We start from the raw sequence: 27,477 nt of genomic DNA on the forward strand, positions 1-27,477 counted from the left end.
GAGAAAGTGATTTCATTTCCTTTGGATATATAGCTAGACATAGGATTGGGGGATAAAATGGTAACTATTCTAAATTTTTTGAGGACCCCCATACTGTTTTTCATAGTGGCTACACCATTTTACATTCTCATCAACAGTGCACATGTGTTCTCTTTTCTCCACATCCTACCAACACTTACCTCTTGGGGGTTTTTTGATAATAGCCAGGTGTGAGGTGATACTGTGGTTTTGATTTGCATTTCCCTTATGATTCGTGATGTTCAGCACCTTTTCATGTACTTGTTGGCTATTCGTATGTATTTGGGAAAATGTCTGTTCAAGTCTTTTGCCCATTTTTAACTGGATTTCTTTTTTTGCCATTAAGTTGTAGAAAAGTTCTAAGCTTGCTGAAGTTTGTAAACCATTACATTAGAGCCTTATTTTGTTCTAACTATAATATAGTTATTGCCTCCCCAACCTCAAATTTTTCCTTCTTTCAATTTTAAGGGAACACATTTTGTTCTATACACCTTTTCTTCACTGACAACTTCACTTGTTTCAGTCTGAGTTGAAAATTTTGGACCTAAGTGAATAGATCCGGATTAAGAAATTTAAAAAATTTAAAAGCCTCTATATAGATAACCTTCCACAAAAGCAATGAATTTATTGTTCTCTTTGAAACTCTGGCAAAAGAGATCCTGTGAAACTTCTGGGGAACTAAAGTTTAAAAAGTGTAAAGGGTCATGATCATTCCTTGTGTTCGGTATGCTGGTTTTACTCTTATTTCAGGTAAATGTGAAAAACATTTGTAAGAGCTTTACAAATAATTTTGAGTAAGAAGTAAACCCAGTTTATCTGAAGAAAACATCAAATCATTATTAGTAGACACGGCGCATAGACATGGCAACAGCTGTGAAGGTCACATGGGACTGAATGGAGGTTGGGAAGCCCTGGACGGACCAATCCCACATCATGTGAAACCCAAGTGGTTTTCTGACTTTCTAATGAGGGCCCATCCAGCACCCAACACACAAAGTGAACAGTTTCCCTCAAGACCATCATGAAACAAATGGCCAAGGAAGAAGACTTTGGAAAGGATATTGGAGGGTTTACAATTCAGGGCCACGGGGACAAGGCAAATAAGGAGTCATGGTCCGCTTGTGAGTGAAATCACATGAGGAAAATAAATAAAATTATTTAAAGAAATGATGATCATTATTATAAAAATCTAGAATCCCTTAACATAACAGAGTGGACCATGAAAATATATGGCTAGTAAATAAAGAATGCTCATCCTTTATCCATTTTAAATTATCTGACTCACCACAGTTGAGAAATCTTTAATTTAGGCTCTTCATATTTCAGATGAGAAAAATAAGGTCCAGAGAGGTGAAGTGACCTGCCCAAGGTCACACAGTTGGAATTCATGTCTCTGGACTTCTCCACCTTGACACCCCCGGTGTGGCAGCAACCCAGGCAATCACCAGAACTGGCCCAGCTGGAGAAATACTTTTGTCCCAAGTGACTCTGCAAATACTGTCTTCTGAGCCCTTAGCTGATCTAAAGTGGAGTGCCTCAGATTTGCTGTGCTGAAGGTAAATGTTAAAGAAGTCTAGAGGCAAATTAGAAAACATCAATTGTATTTTCTTCCTCTAGAGTGAGAAATTAAATCAACCAAGCAAAATTAGAGCATCCCAGCAGCAGGGTCAAGGGAGCCCCCAGCAAGGCCCAACATAGCATAAGAAGCAGAGAGCCCAATTCTCTGGAACATGGAATCTAACCACTAAGGCTTTTCCTAGGTCCTCACAGACCCTACCACTCCACGCCAAGGCACACCTAGGAGCCTGGTGGTTTTCTTTATGAATATGTGCTGATTGTGTATGGTAGCCTAGGGCATCTAGGGTCAAGATTTTAATCATCCTTTGAGGCTCAATCCACAGACCATTCCCTGTCTGAGGCTCTCCAGGTCTTCTCACCTTTACTCACTTCTCCTTTCTCTAAATTCTATCCAGAATTTCTGGATAGAAGGGGCTTTGAAGTGGCAATCTGGTTGAAAGTAAGCACATTGTTTTACTTAGTTTATATCCTTTAAATAAAAAACTGCAAAGTTTCTAAAAATCCTCTTTTTCATATTTTATAAAGATTGAGAAATCAATTGTCTATAACTGGAAATGTTATCCTGTAGAAGGGGGAAGACATGGTAGATTTTATGGGAGCATGGAGTCCCCTCCCCTGGCCACCATTGATATCTTCCCTGCTCTTCCCCTTTTAGGCTTTAAAGTTGAGTTTAGCACATGCAGTCTGTCTGCTACAATAGGATAATCTGCATGTTAGCAAATGTAATTTTATTAGAACTTTGCAAAAATTACATTGCTCCATGAGGACAGGGACTCTGTCTTTGTGTACACCATTGTACCCAGCACCTAGCACCATGTTAACACATATTAGGTACTAAATTTCTGTTGAATAGATGGACGGATACATAAATGGATACATGGATGGAAGGAAGGGGATGGATGAATCAATGAATCAATGAGAAACCTTGGGCTGTCAAAAACTACCTTACAGAAAACCATTCTTTCAATGGGTAAAAAGGGATTAGAGACTAGAGTTCTAGCAATAACTGAGCTCTATCTCCTATAGAAAATTCAATAAGCTTTTTTTAAAATTAAAAAAAATATATATTTTATTTATTTATTTGGCTGTGCCGGGTCTTTGTTGCGGTACCCGGATCTTCTAGTTGTGGCACACAGTCTCTTTTTAGTTGTAGCATGTGGGCTCTTAGTTGTGGCATGTGAACTCTTAGTTGCAGAATGTATGTGGGATCTAGTTCCCTGACCAGGGATCGAACCCAGATCCCCTGCATTGGGAGCGCAGAATCTTAACCACTGGACCACCAGGGAACTCCCTCAATAAGCTTTTATTTTCTTTTTTTCTTTTCTTTTTTTTTGCCGTACGCGGGCCTCTCACTGTTGTGGCCTCTCCCGTTGTGGAGCACAGGCTCCAGACGTGCAGGCTCAGCGGCCATGGCTCACGGGCCCAGCCGCTCCGCGGCCTGTAGGATCTTCCTGGAGCAGGGCACGAACCCGCGTCCCCTGCATCGGCAGGCGGACTCTCAACCACTGCACCACCAGGGAAGCCCTCAATAAAGCCCTTTTGTACATAAAAGGGTACAGCTAAAAACAACCACAAGCATTACTAAGAAAACTCAGTGTTTGTTAATATGCACCTCAATATTAAGGGTTTCCCCTATCTCCCACCCATCATATTGGGACCAACATCAGCACAGCATAATCCACACACCGTGGTGATAATGTACAAAGCCACACAAAGAGCGCCACTGGGCTGCACTTGGAGAGGTATTTTTTTTCTAGGGATGGTACTAATTCCTGAGCAAGACTAGGTCATCAATGACAGAGGCCATGTGATGGACACTATGCTCCCCAGATTATGGGCATTCGTGTATCAGTTTGCTTTATGGGGACCTCCAACTATAGGAGGAATATCTGTATCTTTGTTTTGTTTATATTTTACCAATCTAATTCCTCAACTACAGTATAAGCAGGGGCTATATTTTATCTTCATCTTTGTAATAGTAAAATCATCTTTTGGCCGCACAATAAATTAACGCTGGTGTCGGCTCTGTACTACAGCTGAGATTTTGAGGTTTTAATAAGTTAATTTGGCTGAGGTCATATAGCTAGTAATGGAAGACGGTAGAGAAGCAAACCAAGACAGTTTGACTTTTCTTTTTTTCATTTTTTCTGAATTTTAATTAATTTTTTATACAGCAGGTTCTTATTAGTTATCTATTTTATACATATTGGTATATATATGTCAATCCCAATCTCCCAATTCATCCCACCACCACCACCACCCACCACCCAGCCACTTACCCCCTTGGTGCCCACACGTTTGTTCTCTACATCCATGTCTCTATTTCTTCCCTGCAAACCAGTTCATCTGTACCGTTTTTCTATGTTCCAGATATATGCGTTAATATACGATATTTGTTCTTCTCCTTCTGACTTACTTCACTCTATTTGACAGTCTCTAGATCCACCTCTACAAATGACCAATTTCATTCCTTTTTATGGCTGAGTAATATTCCACTGTATATATGTACCAAATCTTCTTTATCCATTCGTCTGTTGATTGGCATTTAGGGTGCTTCCATGACCTGGCTATTGTAAATAGTGCTGCAATGATCATTGCAGTGCATGTGTCTTTTTGAACTATGGTTTTCTCTGGGTATATGCCCAGTAGTGGGATTGCTGGATCATATGGTAATTCTATTTTCCGTTTTTTAAGGAACCTTCCTACTGTTCTCCATAGTGGCTGTATCAATTTACATTCCCACCAACAGTGCAAGAGGGTTCCCTTTTCTCCACACCCTCTCCAGCATTTGTTGTTTGTAGATTTTCTGATGATGCCCATTCTAACTGGTGTGAGGTGATACCTCATTGTAGTTTTGATTTGCATTTCTCTAATAATTAGTGATGTTGAGCAGCTTTTCATGTGCCTCTTGACCATCTGTATGTCTTTTTTGGAGAAATGTCTATTTAGGACTTCTGCCCATTTTTGGATTGGGTTGTTTGCTTTTTAAATATTGAGCTGCATAAGCTGTTTATATATTTTGGAGATTAATCCTTTGTCTGTTGATTCATTTGCAAATATTTTCTCCCATTCTGAGGGTTGCCTTTTAGTCTTGTTTGTAGTTTCCTTTGCTGTGCAAAAGCTTTGAAGTTTCATTAGGTCCCACTTGTTTATTTTTGTTTTTACTTCCATTACTCTAGGAGGTGGATCAAAAAATATCTTGCTGTGGTTTATGTCAAATAGTGTTCTTCCTATGTTTTCCTCTAAGAGGTTTATAGTGTCCAGTCTTATATTTAGGTCTCTAATCCATTTTGAGTTTATTTTTGTGTATGGTGTTAGGGAGTGTTCTAATTTCATTCTTTTACATGTAGCTGTCCAGTTTTCCCAGCACCACTTATTGAAGAGACTGTCTTTTCTCCATTGTATATCCTTGCCTCCTTTGTCATAGTTCAGTTGACCATAGGTGCGTGGGTTTATCTCTGGGCTTTCTATCTTCTTCCATTGATCTATATTTCTGTTTTTGTGCAAGTACCATATTGTCTTGATTATTGTAGCTTTGTAGTATAGTCTGAGGTCAGAGAGTCTGACTCCTCCAGCTCTGTTTTTTTCCCTCAAGACTGCTTTGGCTATTCAGGGTCTTCTGTGTCTCCATACAAAGTTTAAGATTTTTTGTTCCAGTTCTGTAAAAAATGCCACTGGTAATTTGATAGGGATTACATTGAATCTGTAGATTGCTTTGGGTAGTATAGTCATTTTCACAATATTGATTCTTCCAATCCAAGAACATGGTGTATCTCTCCATCTGTTGGTATCATCTTTGATTTCTTTCATCAGTGTCTTATAGTTTTCTGAGTACAGGTCTTTTACCTCCTTAGGTAGGTTTATTCCTAGGTATTTTATTCTTTTTGTTGCAATGGGATTGTTTCCTTAATTTCTCTTTCTAATCTTTTGTTGTTAGTGTATAGGAATGCAAGGGATTTTTGTGCATTAATTTTGTTTCCTGAAACTTTACCAAATTCATTGATTAGCTCTAGTAGTTTTCTGGTGGCATCTTTAGCATTCTCTATGTATAGTATCATGTCATCTGCAAACAGTGACAGTTTTACTTCTTCTCTAATTTGGATTCCTTTTCCTTCTCTGATTGCTGTGGCTAGGACTTCCAAAACTATGTTGAATAATAGTGATGAGAGTGGACATCCTTGTCTTGTTCCTGATCTTAGAGGAAATACTTTCAGTGTTTCACCATTGAGAATCATGTTTGCTGTGGGTTTGTCATATATGGCTTTTATTATGTTGAGGTAGGTTCCCTCTATGCCCACTTTCTGGAGAGATTTTATCATAAGTGGGTGTTGAATTTTGTCAAAAGCTTTTTCCGCATCTACTGAGATGATCATATGGTTTTTATTTTTCAGTTTGTTAATATGGTGTATCACATTGATTGATTTGCGTATATTGAAGAATCCTTGCATCCCTGGGATAAATCCCACTTGATCATGGTGTATGATCCTTTTAATGTGTTGTTGGATTCTGTTAGCTAGTATTTTGTTGAGGATTTTTGCATCTATATTCATCAGTGGTATTGGTCTGTAATTTTCTTTTTTTGTAGTATCTTTGACTGGTTTTGGTATCAGGGTGGTGGTGCCCTCATAGCATGAGTTTGGGAGTGCTCCTTCCTCTGTAATTTTTTGGAAGAGTTTCAGAAGAACGGATGTTAGCTCTTCTCTAAATGTTTGATAGAGTTCACCTGTGAAGCCATCTGGTCCTGGACTTTTGTTTGTTGGAAGAATTTTAATCACAGTTTCAATTTCATTACTTGTGATTGGTCTGTTCATATTTTCTATTTCTTCCTGGTTCAGTCTTGGAAGGTCATACCTTTCTAAGAATTTGTCCATTTCTTCCAGGTTGTCCATTTTATTGGCATAGAGTTGCTTTTAGTAGAAACTGAGACAGTCTGACTTTTAACCCAATGCTCTTAAGCATCTTGTCAAACCTTTTGTGGTGCTCACAGAAAAGTTGTATTATCTCAGTTAATGGATGTTACCTGATTCCCGTAAATATATCCTAACTGAAATAAGATGGAAAGGGAGAGGTAAGTGAGTGGGTGGAGAGGAAGAAGGAAAGGAGAAAAAACGGAGAAAAGCCAGTTTTGGAGTAGATCTGACTTGATTCTTGCTTGTTCTATCCCATTTTCAAAAGCCAATTAACTGCAGAGTGGTTTTATAGGTGTGCCCACCCGACTATGTCAGCCAGACTGTGACCCAGAGTTGGGGCTATCTGTAGCCCCATATGGAGGTTTTATTTCCTCACTTCCTTAAAAAAACATAGCCATATCTGCCTGTGGGTACCATCCTCAAAATGCAAGTCTTAATTTAACATCAGACCTTTACCAGGCAGTGAATACAGTGGAGCATAAGTGAGGAGATGGGAAGCTGTGGTCTCTGTCCTTGAGGAAATCATTTTCAATAGCCGGATGGCACCCAGATGCTGTTTTGCCTGCCAACCCCAATTGATTGACTGTGGCTGCCAGAAGCCTTTGTGGAGGATTATAAGCCTGAATCCAGGCTGCATGGGTGAGTACTGTTCCCCACTAGCACATGGTGGAGAAGTTTCTAGCACAATGCCTACATTGAGTGTATACCCAACAAATAATGCATCTTTTACTGCTAATTAAGCCCTAGAAAGCTTCATACTGACCAGAGCACCACAGCACAACCTCTTCCTCCCCTGGCTTGACCTCAGGACAGAGACAGGCATTGAGAAGGAAGATGAACTTTGTATGAAGGGTAAAAATCAATCAATGTGCCAGTGGTCACGGACAACGCTCCTGGCCTGTGTTAACAAATCCTTTTGGCAGTGATTAGGATCCTATTATTCCAGCAAAGCCCTAAATTCCTCCTCATGGTGGTATGACATTATCTGATTGGATAGGACTCTTAGTGAAGTTTGACTATGGCACAGTTATTTTTTGCCCTAGGAAACCTGCTGACAGGCGTCCTTTGAAAGACCAAAAGCATGAAATGCTTTTCAGTCCACTGAATGGTGTTCCACATGACACATACTGACTGAGTCTACAGAATCCTGTGGGCTATATAACGTACCTCCAGCTCCCCATGACATCAACTTCACAGATCCCTCTCGGTGTCACCGTGGCAGCTTCATGGGGTTGCTATCAAGCAGTTAAATAAAATGAAGACCCATTAGGAGATGAATAGTTGTCCCTAAACTGAATCACTGAATTGCTCTTCCAGATTCCTGATGGGTATCCTGACCTGGATCCATCTTTGACAAGCCTCTATGAGCCTCTGATAGCTTATATAATTGATAGTCACTCATTTCCTAGCCACAGGTGACAAAGATTAAAGACAGCTCCGATCAGCAACACCACTGAAGTGCCCTGTGGATGGCGTCATCTCCAGGTGCCCTTTCCTGGCATTGGAATTTCCTGAGCCATCTGACAGAAATCAAATTCAGGCTCACAATAGGCCACATAAATGGTATCAGTCAAAGGAAGAGTGTCAAAATGCATTTTCCCCTCACCCTGCCCCGCAATTTCCTCACCTCGGGATTATATGTTAGCACGGCCACAGTTATTATTTCTGCTGCAAGTGAAAATAAGATCTGCCAGTAAGATTCACTGAGAAAACATTCCTGACATTTACCATAGTGCATCCAAAAGCTTAACTCATCACACTTCTCTGGGGGCAGAAAAAAAGAGTCCTGACTCCTTCAAAGAAGTTCCATGATATAAGAGGTTAGGAAAATATACCATCTTCAGGTGTGTGTGTTTGATTGGGGGAAGGGGCTTGACTAACAGGACTTCCACACTTCAAGGACTCTCATATTTTGTCTTTTGCAATTTGGTTTCAAAACAAGAAGGCAGAGCTTCCTGGTGGCGCAGTGGTTGAGAGTCTGCCTGCCGATGCAGGGGACACGGGTTCGTGCCCCGGTCCGGGAGGATCCCACGTGCTGCGGAGCGGCTGGGCCCGTGAGCCATGGCCGTTGAGCCTGCGCGTACGGAGCCTGTGCTCCGCAACGGGAGAGGCCACAACAGTGAGAGGCCCGTGTACCGCAAAAACAAAAACAAAAATAAGAAGGCAGAGGTATGATCAGCCTAGAACAGTCCCAGCACAGAGTAGGACCTCAATAAATATTTAATGAGCAGAGGAAAGCCTCTATAGTAAGACTATTCCTTACTGACAATGCCCTATGGAATGAGTAGAGTGCAGGGTGTATGGGGGACTGTTGCCCTGAGGAGAAGGAGATCTGAGTGCAAATCCTACTTCTTACTTCCCAGCTGTGTGACTGGGTCATGTCATCTCACTCACTGAGCCTTAGTTTTCTTGAGGGTAATTTGAGGATAAGGACAAGGTCCTGGCTTCTCTTTCAGAAGTGAAGTGAGGGGGACTTCCCTGGTGGTGCAGTGGTTAAGAATCTGCCTGCCAATGCAGGGGACACGGGTTCGATCCCTGGTCCAGGAAGATCCCACATGCCTCGGAGCAGCTAAGCCCGTGTGCCACAGCTACTGAGCCCACTTGCAGCAATTACTGAAGCCCGTGAGCTCTAGGGCCTGTGCTCCACAACAAAAGAAGCCACTGCAATGAGGAGTAGCCCCCACTTGCCACAACTAGAGAAAGCCCGAGCAGCAATGAAGACCCAACTCAGCCAAAAAATAAAAATTAAAAAATAAACACGACTATGTTAAAAAAAAAAAAGTCAGATAAACCAACAGTGTGAGGCTCTTTAATAGCTAAGATCCCCCTTTTAGATACTGTAGGAGTTCGAACAAAGAAGTGAAATCTTTTTTTTTTTTTTGTGGTAAGAATATTTAATATGAGTTTTACCCTCTTAACAGGTTTTTAAGTGTACAGTATAGAAGTGAAAGCTTGCACTTTCCAACCTGCTTCTAGTGCAGCTCAAACAGCTCTCCCACCATCAGGACTGATTGCTCTCCACCCTCGGTAATCAGACAATGAGATGGGATGCATCAGCCCACCAAGCTAAACCACAGACTTTTGGATAAAGTAATATGTAAACTGGGTATTTTTGCAGATTCTAGGCACAATGCCTGTTACTCTCTCTGGCTTATGTTGCTTCCCATCCCACCTTCTGAGTCTCCTCTACGCAGTCTCCTCCCTGATAAAATGGGGGAGATACTACTGATGCATCCTGCTCTCTCCTTTGGAACCCTCTTGACTTCTACCCCACTGGCTTTTTCTTTCCATTCAGGCTGTTCCCATTTTGGCCTCACTTCACTAGCCCCACCACTGGGGGCTCCTTCTTCTAACTGGGGACTTACACCTCCCACCCCCATCCCTCTAATTTCCTGCCTTAGCTTGCCTTCCTGGTTCCTTCAGCTACGAAAGTGAGTTAAGACCCAGGCAAGCTGGAATCTGTCATGTTCACTTAGAACAGATCCTGTGTAGGCTCACAATATATATATTTGCTGAATAAATGAATGAATGAAGCAAATGAATGAAGACATATATAACCAGCCTATATAGAAACCCTGGGTGTTAATGGTTTTGACAACTGGGATTTACTTTAAATCTATTACTACAAAATTACCCTCCATCAATCTGACACTGTTCTTAAGAATTCTATCTTAAGCTCCTATATCTCAAGCAATTATAATAAAGTGGTGTTACTAGAGCTAGCTCAAGAAAATTATCCAAATGAATGGAATTTAAAAGAAAAAAACATCTTAAAAGAGATTTCTAATTACACAGTTTTTAAAAAATAACCAGGGTTTCTGTCCTGACTACGTCCCACATTTCATAAAAAGTCTTAGATAGCAGCAGTTTTCATGCCTGACCTTCTCTTACTCAATGAATGTTGTAATGTGTGGTTTTGCAGAAACATTAAAAGCAGCAGCTCTGTTGTGTGTGCTAGCCAGCTGGGGACCGTAGGCAAGTACTTAACCTCTCCAGGATCCCATCTCTTCATCTCCCAAATGTGGATAACAGTATCTAATTTGAAGGGATGTGGTGAAGATTCAAGGGTATAATCCATGTAAAGTACTTAGCACGGTGTCCAGCATTGGACACCGTCAGCCATTTTCTATCTACTTGTAAGATTCTTTTTTATCAGGTCAGTTGAAGAATGGCTAAGATCTGCAATCTCTCCAGCAGTGTGTCACATTCCCTTCCTGTGTGTTTGCTAAATAAACCTCATTTAATGTCACTGGCTCTTCTCTCCCAACTTCTGCCAGTAACAGAAAATACTGACCAACCCCAAATAAAAATCTAATAAAATATATATAAGTATATACATCCATAGGTGTGTATATCTAGATATTTATATATATAAGGCACATACATCCATGTTTGTTACCTCTACAATATAATAAGCTTTTGGAGAGTGGTGGAGAATGAAAATGGCTAACATTTGTTCAGTGCTTACCATGAGGAAGACACTGTTTTAAGTGCTTTGCATGTATTAACCCATTTGATCTTCACAAGAAGCCTATGGTCAATATGTCTTATTCAGTCTCTACTCACTCAATAAACGAAGACTTATGGGATGGTTACCAATGTACCATTACAGGCTGTATAGTCTAGTGGTTAAGAATGCTCCTGGCTCCTCTACTTATTAGCAGTACAACTTTAGGCAAGTTACTGAACCTCTTTGTACCCCAATTTCTCCAATGTAAAGTAGGAATAATAATAATAATCACACATGCACCTATTATAAAGATCTGCTGATAAAGAGCAAAGTAAAGGGCTTAGAATAGTGCCAGGCACACAGCAATCACTCAGTAAACTTTAGCAAACTTTACCATGGGTCCATTCTAAAGAGGAAATAATACCTTTCTATGTAGTAAAATCCACCTCAATGATTATAAATACAAACAAGAAAAGCTCACTTTTCTTCTCTTGCAGGAAAACGAGAAAAAAAGGGTCAAAGTTTGAGTTAACATTAAAAACCTGAATTATGCTCAGAGTAGCCAAGAAAACAAAGGAATATTCATTTATTGTCCAGGATGAAATAGTCATCATTTGCCTACGATATCCAGAGGAACCTTTTGATAACAAGCTTGAACCTGTAAATTATCTCATTTGGGTATAATGTGTCTATGGACAGAATAGAGCTATCCATACCCCTTAGAATGGAATGTTCTTTTGTTTATTCATTTATTCATATTCATCCACTCAGCAAACATGTTAAGCATCTGCTCTGTGACAGATATTGATCTAGGCACTGAGGGACCCAGGAGTGAACAAAACAAAGTCCCTGCCCCCGAGGAGCTGACCCTCTTTTAGGTGAGGTAGACAGCAAACAGATAAGTACATAATAACATGTAGGTAGTGACAGTACCATGTCTAATTAGTAAATTTGCAGCTGCAAAATTATCTTTTCCTTAAAGTACTACAAGCAGAGGGGAAAGATTTAAAGACCAAAATAGTTTCTGAACCATAATAATCTGTTAGGTCTCTAGCTTGGCTACTTGACTCCAAACCTCTGCTGGGATCTTCTGAATGAAAGCAAAGGAGATGAAGAGAAGAACCTGGGCCACGACGGAAGGGGTATGTGTTGGCTTCCTCCACCCCTGCAGGGGCAGGAGGCTGGCCCAGGCCAAAGAACCCTGGAGAGAAGGGGAGCAACGCAGGGGCTGACGCAGCCCTGGCTTTGGTTCCCAGCTTCTGCCTCTCTCCCCAGGTCCCAGTGATACCATCTGACCTCCAGCCAGGCTCACCCCAGCCAGGTCCTCACATCTCAGTCCTGACCAGCTGGTGGTGAGACTTCTGGAGCTCTGGTTTGACATCCAGGGCCCAGTATCCAGCTCCCCTTGACCATTTCTGACCTGTACTCATGCTCTGAAAAGCGGGCTTCCTCCCTGTACATGAGCCTTGGTTCAAAACTAATGACCCACTTCTGGTGACAGGATTCCTGGTTTAATCTCTGTACTGAAGCCCATTCTGGCCACCTACTGAGCACTCCAGTACTCCTTGGGCTGGGGACTATGTGTCTTCTCCTGCTCATCATACATCCCTCATAAAGCCCTGGGGTGGGCCATGCTTTCCCAGCATTTTCAAATTGGGCCAGTTTCTGGACCATCCACTGATGTCTATGCCTACCTTGTCACTTCATGATGGAACCCTGCCACAGTGACTGATTGGCCCATGAATTTTGCTGTTCCCTTGGAGCTCCTGAACCCTTATTGTGGCTGCTCACCAGGATTTCTGCTGGGGCAAGCATTTGGGGACATCACGCAACACCACACCCACACATCATAACCATTACAAAGACCAATCAATATACTTCTAGGACTCGGCCACTGCAGTAGTTAACTCCAAGCACCAAGTGGTTGTATCCAGATTGACAACTGGAGTCTTCTTGCTACCGCCTGCTTAGAATTAACCCAGAATCAGAACTCTCTATATGATGCTCTGAATGTTTGCACACCTCCATTATCAAAGTTTCTATTTGGATATTCATCTGATTATTTGACTAATGTCTATCTCCTCTACCTGACTGTACTCCCTCAGCTTTGAAACTCACCCTATCACATGATAAATTAGCCACTACAGCTCACTGCTTCAGTCATTCAGAAGTCTCTGAGTCCCTTAGCTTCATTCCTTGGGTTCTGTGATGTCCCTGCCAGCACAATCCTGGGTGATTCCAATACACAGGCAGATGATCCTAATAATACCATGACTCCAAGTTCTTCTCCTCCAACGATCTTGTTCTCACGTTCAGCCACTCAGTCCTACCCTCCATCTTATCATGAGCTTTAACTGCATCCTCTGTAACCTCAGCAGAGGTGGGGTGATATAGGGCAAGTCCTCACTGCTCATGATAACCTACAACTCAAAATACTTACTTTTTTTAACTGGAATGAAGCCACTTAAGTTTATCCTTAGTCAACAGAAAATTCAGGCTAAAGTGAGACAAATCAAAGAACTAAGAGCTTCCACATTCTTTCACAAATAGTTGTGGCTGTGAACAATATGCTTCTGGTAGAGGCCACTGCTGCCAGAGGTAATTTAAGAAGAAAAATCTTTCCAAAAACATGGCCCCTTAATCCTGAGATAGGTTAATTTGGGAAGTATTTAGAATTGTACAGAATTGTATAGTAGGTCGATAAATCCTAGGAGCACTTGTAGTGGATGCTCGATTTTTTTGCCTTTGGCATCTATTCACCCTACATCCCTTAAGAGCCCTTTCATTTCCACCTCTCCCTCAGTCTTGATCAACTGAGGTTCAGCGGTCCCCCTGATCTCCCAAATCCAGGGATGGAGAACACAATATTCCTCTAAGATCACATTCCCTTGGTCACAGTAATTGGTTGCGTGATGGGAAGGTGACCCACTTGGAATTGGTGAGACTTCTGCTGGGGTTTCTAGGAAAGATTCTTACTCTTTACCACTGTAGGTGGCAAGATGTGGAGCTTCTGCATCCATCTTACTTCAGTGAGAGGATAGCCTATCTGAGAATGTGGCCAAACTGAAGGAGAGTCCAGAGATGGAGAGAGGACAAAAGGATGCTGGTGTCACTGAGTGTCCTGACAAAACCACACACTTGGACCCTCAGTTCCTGAGCTGTGGCAGTCAACAACATGTGTTCCCATACTGTTCCTCTTCCTGAGCACACGAGAAAACTATATTTCTCAGCCTCCCTTGAAGGGAGGTTGGGTCTATGAGACTGAACTCTGATTAAAGGAATATGCACAGAAGTGACATAAGCCATTTCCAAGCCCTTTTCCTCCCAATCCTATAAGATCCTCCAGGACTTTTCCCCCTTCTGTAGCACTCTAGGAGATGTTGCAGGTGGTACGAAACAGAGCACTGTGATATAAGAAACTGGATGGGAGTGAGGTGGCAAGCACTGTCAGGGAAGACCTCTTTGTGGAAAAGATATTTGAACAGAGACCTGATATGCAAATGTAAGCAAGCAATGAAGCTACTCGAGGGAGGAGAGGAAGGAAGTACATTCCCAATAGGTAAAATAGCTAGTGCAAAGGCTCTGAGGCAAGAAATGGCTTGCCATACTGGAGGAACAGAAAAGTGGTTAATGTCTTTGGAGCTTAGTGACAGCAAGAGAATGAAAGCATCCAATAGTCTAGGTTGGATAGGCAGGGCCCAGTGGTCAAGGCAAGAGATGACGGTGCCTTGGACCAGAGTGGTAGCAATGGAGCTAAAAAAGGAAATGGGCAAATTCATGATATTTTTTGGAAGTAACACAAACAAAACTTGCTGGGTAGTTGGAAATTAAGGATGAGAAAAAGGGAGGTCTCCTAAGTCTTTGGCTTGAGCAACTGGTTAGATGGTGATGTCATTTAGTCAGATGGTGAGATGAGAAAAGAACCATTTTGGGGTGGAATGTAATCAAGATTTCCATTTTTGGACATGTTAAGTTTGATCTTCCTGTTAAAGATTCATGGGAAGATATCAATGTAGACATCAGAGCTTAGTTCCTCTAAACCACAATGATGATGATGGTGGTGGTAGTGATGGCAGCTATTTACTAAGCATGTACTATATGCCAGGCATTATGCGAGGTGCTATACATAGACCATCTCTCATAATCTCACCACATCCCTCTAAGCTAGGACTTGCATTTTACAGATGAGGAAACGGAAGCTCAGACTTGGTAAAGCACCTTGTCAACAGTGACATGGCTACTAACTAAACCAGGAGTAGAGTTCTACCTTAGGTGGCCTGAGACCTTGTCACAAAGTGTGCTGTATCTCCTGAACTAGAATATAAGGTGCTTGGGGAAGGACAGTATCTTTTCATTCTTTACATTCCTGAAGCACTGTGTCCTCACAAGATGCTCAATCAATATTTGTTGCTCAATTCCATCACTCAAGGGAAAAGACCAAATGGCATAAGGCAAGGCCCAAACAAGAAGTCGTCCCCTCCTGTTCTCTGTTCTCTTCTCTTTTACCTCCCTGTTCCTTAGCTCCCTGTAACAAGGGGCTTCTGACCCATTGGTCCATCTTCCTATTTCACAAGCCATTTAGAACACTCCACAGAAGGGTGTGTACAGTATGCTGTGACAAGTTTGGAGCATGAAGTCACCCCAAACACGGGCTGGGGGCGGGTGGCGCTTAGCACACAGCTTCCACTCAGTAGCTCATATAGGTCATGGTTTTCAATCGGGCCTTTCAAGCTGTTGCAGCAGTCTTCAGTACATTAAAGCTAAAACTCATTCTGTACCCCTGCATCCCGCCAAACCCAGGTAGCTTCCAAAAAGCTGAAATCATAAGCAGGAAAGACTGAGATCCTGATTGAATCAGATTCAAGCAATTCAAACTAGGATTGGCTTTTCTATTTCTGCCTGGCCAAATGCTTTAGTTCAATCTTCCACTTGATGAAATAGGGAATGAATAATTTAATACACTTAGTACAGCCTCCACCTACAGTTTTAAGAGAAATGGGGTTACTGAACCCACAGTGAAGACCACACTTCTTCTCAGTAGAGGATCACAAGGAAGTGGTTTGTCAGGAAAGCCCAGCGGTGAGGCTCATGCTGTCTCTCCCCTGGATGGCCCTCTCACCTTTTCCTCCCTGGACTCACCCTTGCTGTAAGCCTCAGCTCTAATGGTACCCCCTGTAGCACTCCTAGGGTGGCTCAAGTCCTCTTCACTGCGTTCCTACCCCTGTGTTCATTCCTGTCTTAATTTCTGAAAAATGACAAGATGTGCCATCAATCTCACTCTCCCTCCCAGACATGGACCACGTCTTACCCATCTTATAAACCCCAGTTCAGTGGGATACAGTGAGGTTCAAGAAATAGCTGTTGAATTGAACGGTGAACAGACTGGCATTGTGTTGCCAGAGGAAGAGGAATCTGTGGACACAGGAGACCCTCGTGCTAGTCCTGGCCTTGGGTCAACTCTCTGCGTGCTGTGGGGTAAGTGCCTTACTCTCTCTGGGCCTGTCTGTTCCATCAGCCAAAATAATGGGGCTGGACCAGCTTAGCTCCAAAGGCCCCGACACTCTGGCACTGAGTGATCTGTGTGCACAGATGGGAAAGCAACTAAGGATAATGTATTCATGCAGGCTGGCTCTACAAGGCCCTCACCATTAATCACAATTCTCCAGTCTAACAAAATCCTCCCCAAATGATCTCTAAAGGATGTTGCACACAATGAAGGAGAAATAATCACCCTCAATTTCCACACAGAGAATCGTGTTTTAATATCTATTAATTGTGTCAGTCTTTTTCAGGCCAAGTGCAAACACTGCCCTTCTCCTGGCTTCTGCCCATCCCAAAGGCACACCCCCTGCTTCTCTAGGGTGGGGATGGGCAGGAGACACACCCGGATACCAATGCAAGCGGGGTCCTGCTCCCTGGCATGCACTGCGCACAGCTGAACAGCATATTTTAATCCCCAGATCTGGTTCCAAGCTCAATATTAAGACCAAAGTCCTAAAGGAATGCTGGGGGCTTTCAGCAGAAAGTTTTTGGCCGAGCAAATCTGAACAGATCCATGAAGAAAATTCTTTCCCATTGTTGCCATGACTCCAGGAGGGCCCCTGAACCCCTGTCCCAAACTGTGAGAGAAGATGAAAAATTGCATGTGATGCTTCCCCAGTGAGGCCAAGGCAGGGCTCTGGGCAGACAGAATGCACTGCCTATTAGGCTCCATTTTCCTAAATGCTTTCAAGATAGAGCTTCAGATTTGAAGTCCTGATGTTTCCCAATACTGCATTTCCCCCCTCCCTTCACACGCCTTTCTTCTTTCCTTCTCTTAATTCTATGACTTTTTTGTATTTTTATCCTGTGGATTCCTGAATCCACAGTTAATACAAAAACCTCCCAGTGAAATAACATTTTATATTTTCAAATATAAGTGACTCACAAATATTCTTAAATGTCTCGATGTATAAAATGTCCCGTCTCTTCAATTAAGTGCAACCCCTCAAAGCCAAGGGCCATGCCTGCCACTTATTTTGAATGCCTAACACACAAGCCATCAGCAATATTTGCCTAGTGGCCTAGTGTCAATAAGCCGGGTCCTCAGCCCATGCTCACGTTTCCTAACTGCCTTTGACAGGATAGGTGTTTTTTGTTTTTGTTTTTTTGCGGTATGCGGGCCTTTCACTGCTGTGGCCTCTCCCGCTGCGGAGCACAGGCTCCGGACGTGCAGGCTCAGCGGCCATGGCTCACGGGCCCAGCCGCTCCGTGGCATGTGGGATCCTCCCAGACCAGGGCACGAACCCATGTCCCCTGCATCGGCAGGCGGACTCCCAACCACTGCGCCACCAGGGAAGCCCAGGATAGGTGTTTTTAATGATAGTGACCAGTCCTCACCTTACTTTATCATTGCTGATAGCAATTTCACAGAATGTGTTCTAAGTTACATTTTCTTGCTTGAAGAGTGATTTCTTTTTTTGTAGATACATTTATCGTTTTCAATAATTACAAAGCCACTTATCTAAATTACCCCATTAGAATGCTGAACAGGAAACTAAAGCTCCTCCACATCCTAAAGTCACAATATTTTATGACAGCTTCATTCTTATGGATCCACAAAGCATATATCATTTTTGTGCCAAAGAACATGGTTTCTCATATAAGCTCTTCTTCATTTGTTAAGACTAAAATTGTCCTGAACCTGAAAACTGAACTGTAAATATGACTATAGTCCATCAATTTGGGCCTGAGGTCTTCTACATACATAGGAATGGTAGGTCAGTTTACCACATTGAATGAAGTAAAATGATAAAGTCTTCTGCAACCAAGAAGGGTTATAAAAAGCCATATGAGAAACTTACTAGTCATTCAAATACTGCAGAGTTATTATCACTGTTATAAGACCATAACTGTTGGCACTGAAGTGTCTCTCTCTCATAAGAAAGTATTTTCTGAAGATAATGCATTTAAAATACAAAGCCAAGAATCTGCATTTCTATTACATTTTAAAAAATTATCCATTGAAGTCAAATAGCAAACTATAGTTCTTTCTTCTTATCACAATATTTGGAGAATGATATAAATACACCTGCTCTTATCTTTGTCTAGTCATTTATAATCTCTGGGAAGCATGATAGTTTTTCTTCTAGAGTTGCTTTTTAAATCAGCAACCACACTGTCATGCATATATGATATGGGGTTGTTTGATAGGAAAAACACAGCGTGTGGTATCTCACTTGTTCGGTTCTCATCCAATTATCGCCAGGAAAAAAATTCAAGTAATTATAACCGTGAGAATTATCAATCATCAGTGAGAGAAGAGAAAGAACACAAAGGAGACCCTAAGAGAGTGAGGAGTAGAGGTTCATGTGTAATCAGAGAACAGATGTAATATGTGTTCCAGGAAATTACAGGAGGTTAACATTCCAAGCACACGCCTGAAGCAGAAGCATTATTTTTATGCACCAGTTTAGAAAACAGTGGAGCAGAATACAAAGGTTTGAGCATTTGCTGAAAGGAAATTTTAAATGAGGTCAATTCTTTCACACTCCTATTGGCTCCAATGAAAGCCAAAGTAGATAAGAGGGTTAGGATTAAAGAAAAAAACATATTAACCAAGTAAATAAAATAACAAATTTACTTCTGAAAATGGAAAACTTTTGGTTCATCAGCTCTTTTCATCCTTGAAGGGTTCATTACTTATGAAAAGAAATTTTGTTTAGTGAAGCTCTTTTAAATGACTTCCCTTAAATGACTTTCATGCCCTTGATTACCCAACTCTTATTTAACTTTCTATAGTTTCCAAGTTGGGCGGAATGTGTTTTTTTAAATTAATTAATAATTAATTAATTACTGGCTGCATTGGGTCTTCATTGCTGCACGCGGGCTTTCTCTAGTTGCAGACAGCTGGGCTACTCTTCATTGCGGTGCATGGGCTTCTTGTTGTGGTGGCTTCTCTTGTTGCGGAGCACAGGCTCTAGCGTGCAGGCTTCAGTAGTTGTGGCATGTGGGCTCAGTAGTTGTGGCTCGTGGGCTCTAGAGCGCAGGCTCAGTAGTTGCGGCACACGGGCTTAGTTGCTCCATGGCATATGGGATCTTCCCGGACCAGGGCTCGAACTCGTGTCCCCTGAATTGGCAGGCAGATTCTTAACCACTGCACTACCAGGGAAGCCCCAGAATGTGTTTTTATTGCATCTGTGCAAAACAGAGGTGTTGGCTCTTCTGGTGTTAGATTCCATAGATGTTCTTTATTTATGTAGAAGAAGTCTCTCCTCCCCTCAGCTTATCATACCCCTGAGCTGGGTCACAAGCTCTGGGTCTTCTCCCTGTTGGTTCTGCCCATCTTTTCCCATCGTAAACAGCCTCTGGGATTAGCTGTGCTGTATCATGACTGCAACAATGGACAAAGGTAGTGCTTCTCCAATTTTAACGTGCCTAAAATTACCTGGGGTCGGGGTGGGTAGGGGGTGGTCTTTAAAACACCGATTCTGATCCAGTAGGTTTGGGTGGGGCCCAAGACTCTACATTTGTTAAGTTCCCAGGTGATGCTACTGCTGATTCACACACAACACTGAGTCACAAGGAACCAGGGTGTACAATCAAGTTCTCAGGTTGATCTTGGAGAGGCAGCACTGAATGGTGGCGTGAAGTGAGATCTTAATTCCCTGCCCAGGAATTGAACCTGGGTAGCGTGGATGAAAACCAGGAATCCTGGCCACCAGACCCCCTGGCTCTGGCCCCCAGTGAAAAATGCATTTCTCACGGAGGCAAAAACTGTAAAAACAGGTACAAAGTTTATTATTAGGGACATAGCACAACAAGTGGGAGAGCACACAGAGAAACAGTTTGTTTAGTTAAGATAGAAGCAGGGCAGAGATGCACACCCGGAGAGAAAGGGTGTGGATGTCCCCCTAACGAGGAGGAGTGCAGTAAAGAGGCGGTTAAGTCATTTACATCGGGCAGTTCTTCCGGGTCTTTGTTTAATTATCTGGTTCCTTTTTCCACACCTGACCTGTCCTAGAACCCTCCCAAACATGCGTGCGAAACGTTTTTCCAAGATGTATTTCAGCCTAGAGGCCTTTGGGACAGTCTTAGCATCCCATATTATGGGGTGGTGCCCCCTCCTTTTTGACCCCCCAAGGAGCCTTTCTGCGCTTGTGCAATGTTTTCCTTGCCCCCCGGATGGGAAATGTATGACCTCTTGATCTTTTAACAGGGTTTAGCGCCCTCTCTGTCCCTTTTATAAAAGTGTCCAATGTCCGGTTATCTACCCTATTCTGTTCTTTTTTTTTTTTTTTGCGGTACGCGGGCCTCTCACTGTTGTGGCCTCTCCCGTTGCGGAGCACAGGCTCCAGACGCGCAGGCTCAGCGGCCATGGCTCACGGGCCCAGCCGCTCCGCGGCATGTGGGATCTTCCCGGACCGGGGCACGAACCCATGTCCCCTGCATCGGCAGGCGGACTCTCAACCACTGCGCCACCAGGGAAGCCCTGTTGTTTCTTATATTGAAGTGCTGATCTCAAAATATAGACAGGAGTCTGGTCATAAATATGTAGTCCAGAGCCCGTTTGTCTCTTGCCTCAGGAAATGTAAACAGGGGGCTGGTAATGAATGTCTGGCCTGGAGCCCATCTTCTTCTCACCCCAGGAAGTGTGAACAGGAGGTCAGCTGTAAACGTCTAGCTTGGAGCCCATCTATCTCCTGCCTCAAGGTGAGCCAAAATGTCAAACCAGCCGTTGGACAAACAGTCTTCCTTATCTATCTGTATTACTATTTAATCACCATGAAAGAGGTTATTAAATGAAAAGTAAACCAAGGAATGTGAGAGGAATCAGGGAGTGAGAGAAGGGAAGAAGAATGACATAAAATTATTTGGATTAGATTATGGAGGCAAGGGTGGCTGTGGTGAATATAATACAATTGGGCAGAGTAATATGGTAAGATATTATTATTATATGATTGGGAATTATAATACACAATAACAAAACAATTGGGGATTGCTGGTGAACAAAACACTAATAGGAAAGGCTTATCCAACTGACAGCACAAAAAGTTCTGAAATGCTTTCCAACCTAACGTTTTCAGCTCTTTTCTGATGAACAGGCATTACCCCAAACAATCATAAAATACTTTCAGGTGGGGAAACAGAGCACTGCTTTAGAGCCTGACAAGAGGCCAGAATCACACTCAGCTGTTACTAGTTAGACAAGTTACCTCCCTGGACATAAATTTCCTCATCTGTCAAGTGGGATATTAACAGCTACGATTTAATTCTAAGAATTAAATGAGAAATGTGGTATGAAGTACTTAATACAAAGCCTGGCACAAAGTAAGCACTCAACTCATGACAACTATTATAAACATTATTAATAATACAATCTAGGTTCTACAATCATATATTGTTAGAGTTCACCCTTGAGGTGATGCTCTAGGCAATGGGGTGATGAACTTTGTACAAAAGCTGCCACTGAGTGTCCAGGTAAGGTCTAATACTAAACACCACACAGGCAGTAGGTCAAAGAAATACTTAGCTAATATAAAATATTTTCAATACATATTAAATAAATATTTTCAGTAAGTACTTAAATAATTAAATACTTAATATTTTAAATCTCCTTTCTTTTCTCTTCTAGTTTGGTTTCCTTGGGAAGCTGTACCTATGGGGAACTTCAAAGCGTACTAACAAAAATTGACTTATTTCCCAACTTCTGCCTTCCTGCTTACTACTAGAATCATATTTTGTTAGAATGGCAAAGACCTCTGAGATTATCTAGTCCAACCTGTTCTCCCGTGCTTGGGGCTATGTCACTCTTTCAAGACATATTTAAGGGGACCTCTAATTCATATGCCATTTTATGTCCACTGGCAGCAGTCTGAGGGTAGCCCCATGTTTCCCAGGCAATAAAGGGTATGGGCTGGATGATAACTGCTTCCTTCATTATCAAGTGTAGTTTTTGTTTATTCATCAGTTCCCAGATTATTTCCAGACAGTTAAATTGCTAAAAGTTCACCAGCCTATGGCTAAATCCAGCCATATCCACACTGAGGTTAGACACTCTGGGTCCACTGGGCTGGTGTTACAGGGTGATAACAGGATGCCTAAGGAGATATCCTAAGGTGAACTCAACAATTAGAGTGGTCTGAAGGATGGCTCTCTTTACCACCCAGAATCTAAGCTTGGGAAGAGATCTTAAGGTCACGCATACCAGTTTTTAAATTATGTCAATTCATCATTGGAATTGCCTTAGAGCTCTGGTAGAGAGGAAGGAAAGCTGAGCCAGGGGGACTCTGGACACCTCCACCCAATCGGAACTACTTCCTTTTTATCTATTTATATGTTGGGGTTCTCTGACAATTGTTTAAACTACTGATGTGGAACTTCTTTATTTTCCAGGCATCTAAATCCTTTCATCAAATTCATCTCTGTATTCGTTACAATGAGGTTTAGCTACAAGTAACTGAGACCCAGTGCATGAACAAGGTATAAGTTTATTTCTTTCACCTAAAAATTCAGATTATGGATGGCAAGATAGCACCAGTTATGTGAAACTAGACAGCTTTAAGCTTTCTGAGCCACTTTCCAAATGTGTTTTCCTTATCCTCATGGTTCAAGCTGGAGTTCCAGCCATCACATCCATGTACCAAGCGGTTAGAAAGAAGAGTACATGCCATTGGTTAAGAACACCCCGCAGAAGATGCATTCTGTCTACATCTCGTTGGCTAGCACTGCCATGCTGGCTGTACATAGCTGCAAATGAGGCTGGGAAACATGGCCTTCCCTATTCTGGTGGCCATACATCCAACTAAATATTGGGATTCTATACGTCTAGAAGTAGAAAGAGAGTAGAAAGAGAGATTGAAGGAAAAAATCTCTCTTCCATCACAATCTATCTTCAGCCCAGTAAGCTGTTTCAAGCTTGAAATGTCTGATTTTCTCCTTCGATCTTCCTAGAGCTAGCGGATTAGAAGGGGTTTTGAAGACACCTTGAAAAGTGACAGCTGAAATAGCAGTGGCTGCTGGATTACATGCAGCAGCTCAGACTCATTTAGTGGAGGAGCAAATCAATAATTACAGTGAAACATAGACCTGGTTATATAGAGGGAAAATTAAATTATGTTTGGCACATTCTGCTTAAAGCATGGAAGGACAGATACACAATGGAAAGATTCCCATTAACATGGTTAAAAGTTTTGAACGACATTTAAAGTCATGAGCTTCAGCACCTAGAAAATCTACCTGATGCAGCAGCATTTCTCACTCTCTGAGTGTCCCAGGCCTTAATGGAAGCTTTGGGGTGGAAAGGGCCCTGGGGAAGTGCAGGGAATCTGGCTCCCCTCGAGGTCCCTGCCCTTTGAACAGGGCCTGGCACCTAGTGTGTGCTGAATGAGTATCTGCTAAATTAATAAATGGATGGATGAGGCTGGGGGCCCAAGACTCAGCTCAGCTTTGGGGCCTTCAAGATGACAGGGTTCTTGTAAGAACTAGGAGCAAGAGTCAACAGGCAGGTGAGGGAAAGGAGTCCATGTATCCAGAGTGGCCTTGGACCTATAGTGCACTGAGAAACAGGTTTCAAGTCACAGTGGACAGTGAAGAAGGATGCTTAAAAGCCCAAAGATCAAGCTTTCTACCATGCTTTTATTTCAAGTTTGATTTTAGTTGATATTCCATTCATTGTTAGGGTTATTATTACTGCATTTTATAACTGTTTTAACACTTCTTCAAAAATTAGTCTAAACCAGTCACCAAAAGAAAATGTTACATGATTCCACTTATAGGAGGTACCTAGAGTACTCAAATTCATAGAGACAGAAAGTAGAACGGTGGCTGCCAACAGATGGGGTGGGAGGGAGAGGGGAAGAGTTGTTTAATGGGTACAGAGCTTCAGTTTGGTAACACGAAGTTCTGGAGATGGATGGTGGTGACAGTTGTACAACATTGTGGATGTACTTAATGCCACTCAACTGTAGACTTTAAAATGGTTAAAATAGTGAATTTTATGTTATGTGTATTTTGTCGCAATTAAAAAATTAGTCTCAATATGAATTGCATATCTAGGAGAACTGCATTTCATTCCAAGTGTCAGTATTTTGAAAAGTATTTTAGCCATTGCCTATAACAACTTTGCAAACATTACAAATGGTTTTAAAGCATTTCCTAAAACCCACCCACCATAGGCAGGGTCCCCCCCAGGTCCCGTGGAGCTCCTCTCACAACATCTTTGGTGCAGTTCCTAACTGACTCACCAAACCAACTTCACATCATTCAGCAACTTACACCCTCACGTATTTCCTCCAACACCAAACCATCACCAGCACTCTTGAACCAGCTTGCCAGAGCTTGATAATCTGTAAACTCCCACTATCAACTTGGTATCTACCTGAGGTGGAGAGGGTATAGAACTTTCACCAAATTCTCTAAGGTGGTGGTTCTCAACACGTGGTCCCCAGACAGCAGCATCAGCATCACCTGGGAATGTATTAGAAATGCAAATTCTCAGGCCCTGCCCAGATCTCCTGTATCAGAGACTCTGGGCATGAGGTCCACCCAAAGGTCTGTTTTCTTAAGTCTCTAGGGGATTCTGAAGCATGCTGAAGTTTGAGACCCACTGCTCTAAGGGGTCTGTGACCTCCAAAATGTTAAGAACCAGCATGTTCACTAGAAGGGTGAGCACACTCAGAAGGCCAAAGTGTTTCTTTTCTGGGGCTTCATGAGTTTTTTATAAGACTGGCCCAATATAGGTCAGAGGTTCACTCTGCCTGTGGTATTTCTGCAAACATCTCATTGGATTACAGCCTTCACGTCCCCCAGGAAACAAGACCAAATCTGCCCACACTGACCTGCTGGTTTTTGTCAGGGGAGCAGTAGCTGTGATCCCCCTTCCTATCTGATCTGTTGACTCCCTGGTAAGGACCAGGGAAAGGGAATATTTCACCACTGTGGCTACGACAGAAACCAGGACTTGTTTCCCCCAATTTTTGCCTTCTTCACAGAAGCTCAAAGAAGGACAGGAAGAGTGCAGGCTGTGGTTACCTACAATTTCCACTGACTGTGGTCAAGGTGATTCTGTAGAGACAGTCCCAGGTTTGAGGGTTGGAAGACCTCAGTTTGGGTCTGTTTCTCTCTTACTAGCCATGTGACCCTGGGCCTTAGCTTCTTCATCTGTAACATGGGGGTGGCAGGGTTCTTCGGGAGTTTGAGAAGATGTAAGTGAAAGCCCCCTTATGAGAAAGCAGCCCCAGGTCACAGTCTGAATCCAGTTCTACTACGTGTGAGCTCTGCATGACTTCAAAATAGGGATATCAACCCATCTTCCATCTCCGAGGGTTGTTGTGAGGATTCAATGAGACAATATAAATAAAGGGCACAGCATACTTCCTAAACATGGTATAAAAAACAAAATGTTTAGTAAGAGTAATAATACTAGTAGAAGTAAAGCCTAGAGTATATCAGGTATACTTAGTATAATTTTAGAGCACAAAAAGAAACAACTGATAACAATATAACAGTATGTACAGCAGAGTCAGATATTTTAACAACAAAAGAGATGCAAGCTACTGAGCTCATTAGTTTAATGTGAACAAGACAGAATATTCACCTTGCAGAAAATATTTCAAACGCAAAAAGTTAATGTATTCTAAACCCAAAGAGTCTTAAACTCCTGTTTTGATCAGGAGGTCAGTTTCTCTGAATGTAGTTCTTCAGACAGAATAAAGATGATACTACTTAATATTCATGTAACAGTAAACACTCTTTTAACTAATTTCATATCCAATACCTCAGAGAAAAGACGATACAAGAAAATCAGCTCAAGTACAGGAAGGTTTTTTTTTTTTTTTAAGAATTTGACATGACCTTGTGCTAAAGAGGGTATAAAACCATCCTCACCTCCACAACCTGCATTTGCTGACTTGAATGATTCTATAACAACCCGTTGGCAACTAGTAAGTGGCTGAATTACATGAATTCTGATAAATCCTTCCTGATTAGTTGTTACAATACAGCCAAATGTTTTGGGTGATGACATTAATCTGTTTTGACAGATTTTGCTCTCTGAAGAGTAACAGATTCTCAGGGACGTTAAACTGACTTAACGAGAGCATAGAATAAAAGAGTTGGAAAGATTTGAACTGAAACTGCCTCTGACAGAGGTCTCTCTCCCCCAATATTAAAAAAGTATTTTAAAAACATCACACTGCAGTGCTCTTTGGTAGTGCTAGAATCAAACAATCTCAGCAGACAGGCAGTTACTCTTATCTCTGATTCTTCACAAACAAAACTACTTTCCCAGAGAGACCCCACTACATTTTCCAAAGTGTGTTCCAATTCCCTGTAATCCCAGATGATGCTCAGACACCACAGTAAACCCTAAACTTCCTAAACTCAAATGTTTTTAGCCATATAACTACTAAGCCATATGACCAGTGACACACACACACACGCACACACACACACACACACACACCATGCTTAGAGAGAAACACTTACTTAGGCTATTTTGCTAGAGAAAAACAATCATTCATTCATCCAAAAGATACATTTATTAAGCACCAACTATGTGTAAAGCATATCATTCATTCACTCTCTTTGCAATATAAAAAACTGATATAGTTAACATGCTATAAATCAATCTTTTTAAAACGCACAATTCAGCGGTTTTTAGTGTGTTCACAAGGTTGTGCAACCATCACCACTATCTAATTCCAGCACATTTTCATCACCCCGAAAAGAAACCATACACCCATTAGCAGTCACCCCCATTTCTCTCCCCTGACCCCAGTTCCTGGCACAAACTAATCTAATTTCTGTCCCTGTGTCATTCATTCTTTCATTACTATTTTTGAGCGCCTTCTCAGCACCAGGTGCTGTTTTAGGCATAAGGAGACAGATTGGTGAACAAAAACAGGCCACGAGTCTCCTCTAAATGGAGATTTTCTTCTAGTGACTACATTCATTTCACCAAATTAAAAGCAATATATATTTAGTGAGAAGAAAATACATGCAAGAAAATAGAATATTCTCGGTCTGATAAACAAAAAAGAT

At 42.0% G+C, this 27,477-nt stretch overlaps 1 protein-coding gene across 3 annotated transcripts in view; it reads right to left on the reverse strand.

Moving 5' to 3' along the window:
• The window catches only part of APBA1 (amyloid beta precursor protein binding family A member 1), a 239,651-nt gene that overhangs the window by 145,880 nt on the left and 66,294 nt on the right, over nt 1–27,477 (reverse strand). For 2 of the 3 annotated variants that reach the window (XM_089913286.1, XM_089913285.1), the window contains exon 1: nt 1–27,477. This exon is cut by the window's left edge and continues 14,835 nt beyond it; it is cut by the window's right edge and continues 19,020 nt beyond it. The exons of the other annotated variant lie outside the window; for it this stretch is intronic. The gene's annotated coding sequence lies outside the window, so the exon portion shown is untranslated. 3 annotated transcript variants of the gene reach the window in all.

Source organism: Delphinapterus leucas, chromosome 6 (genome assembly GCF_059928025.1).
Source record: "Delphinapterus leucas isolate spDelLeu-1000000601 "Yukka" chromosome 6, BTC_Dleu_Yukka2, whole genome shotgun sequence".
NCBI lineage: Eukaryota > Metazoa > Chordata > Mammalia > Artiodactyla > Monodontidae > Delphinapterus > Delphinapterus leucas.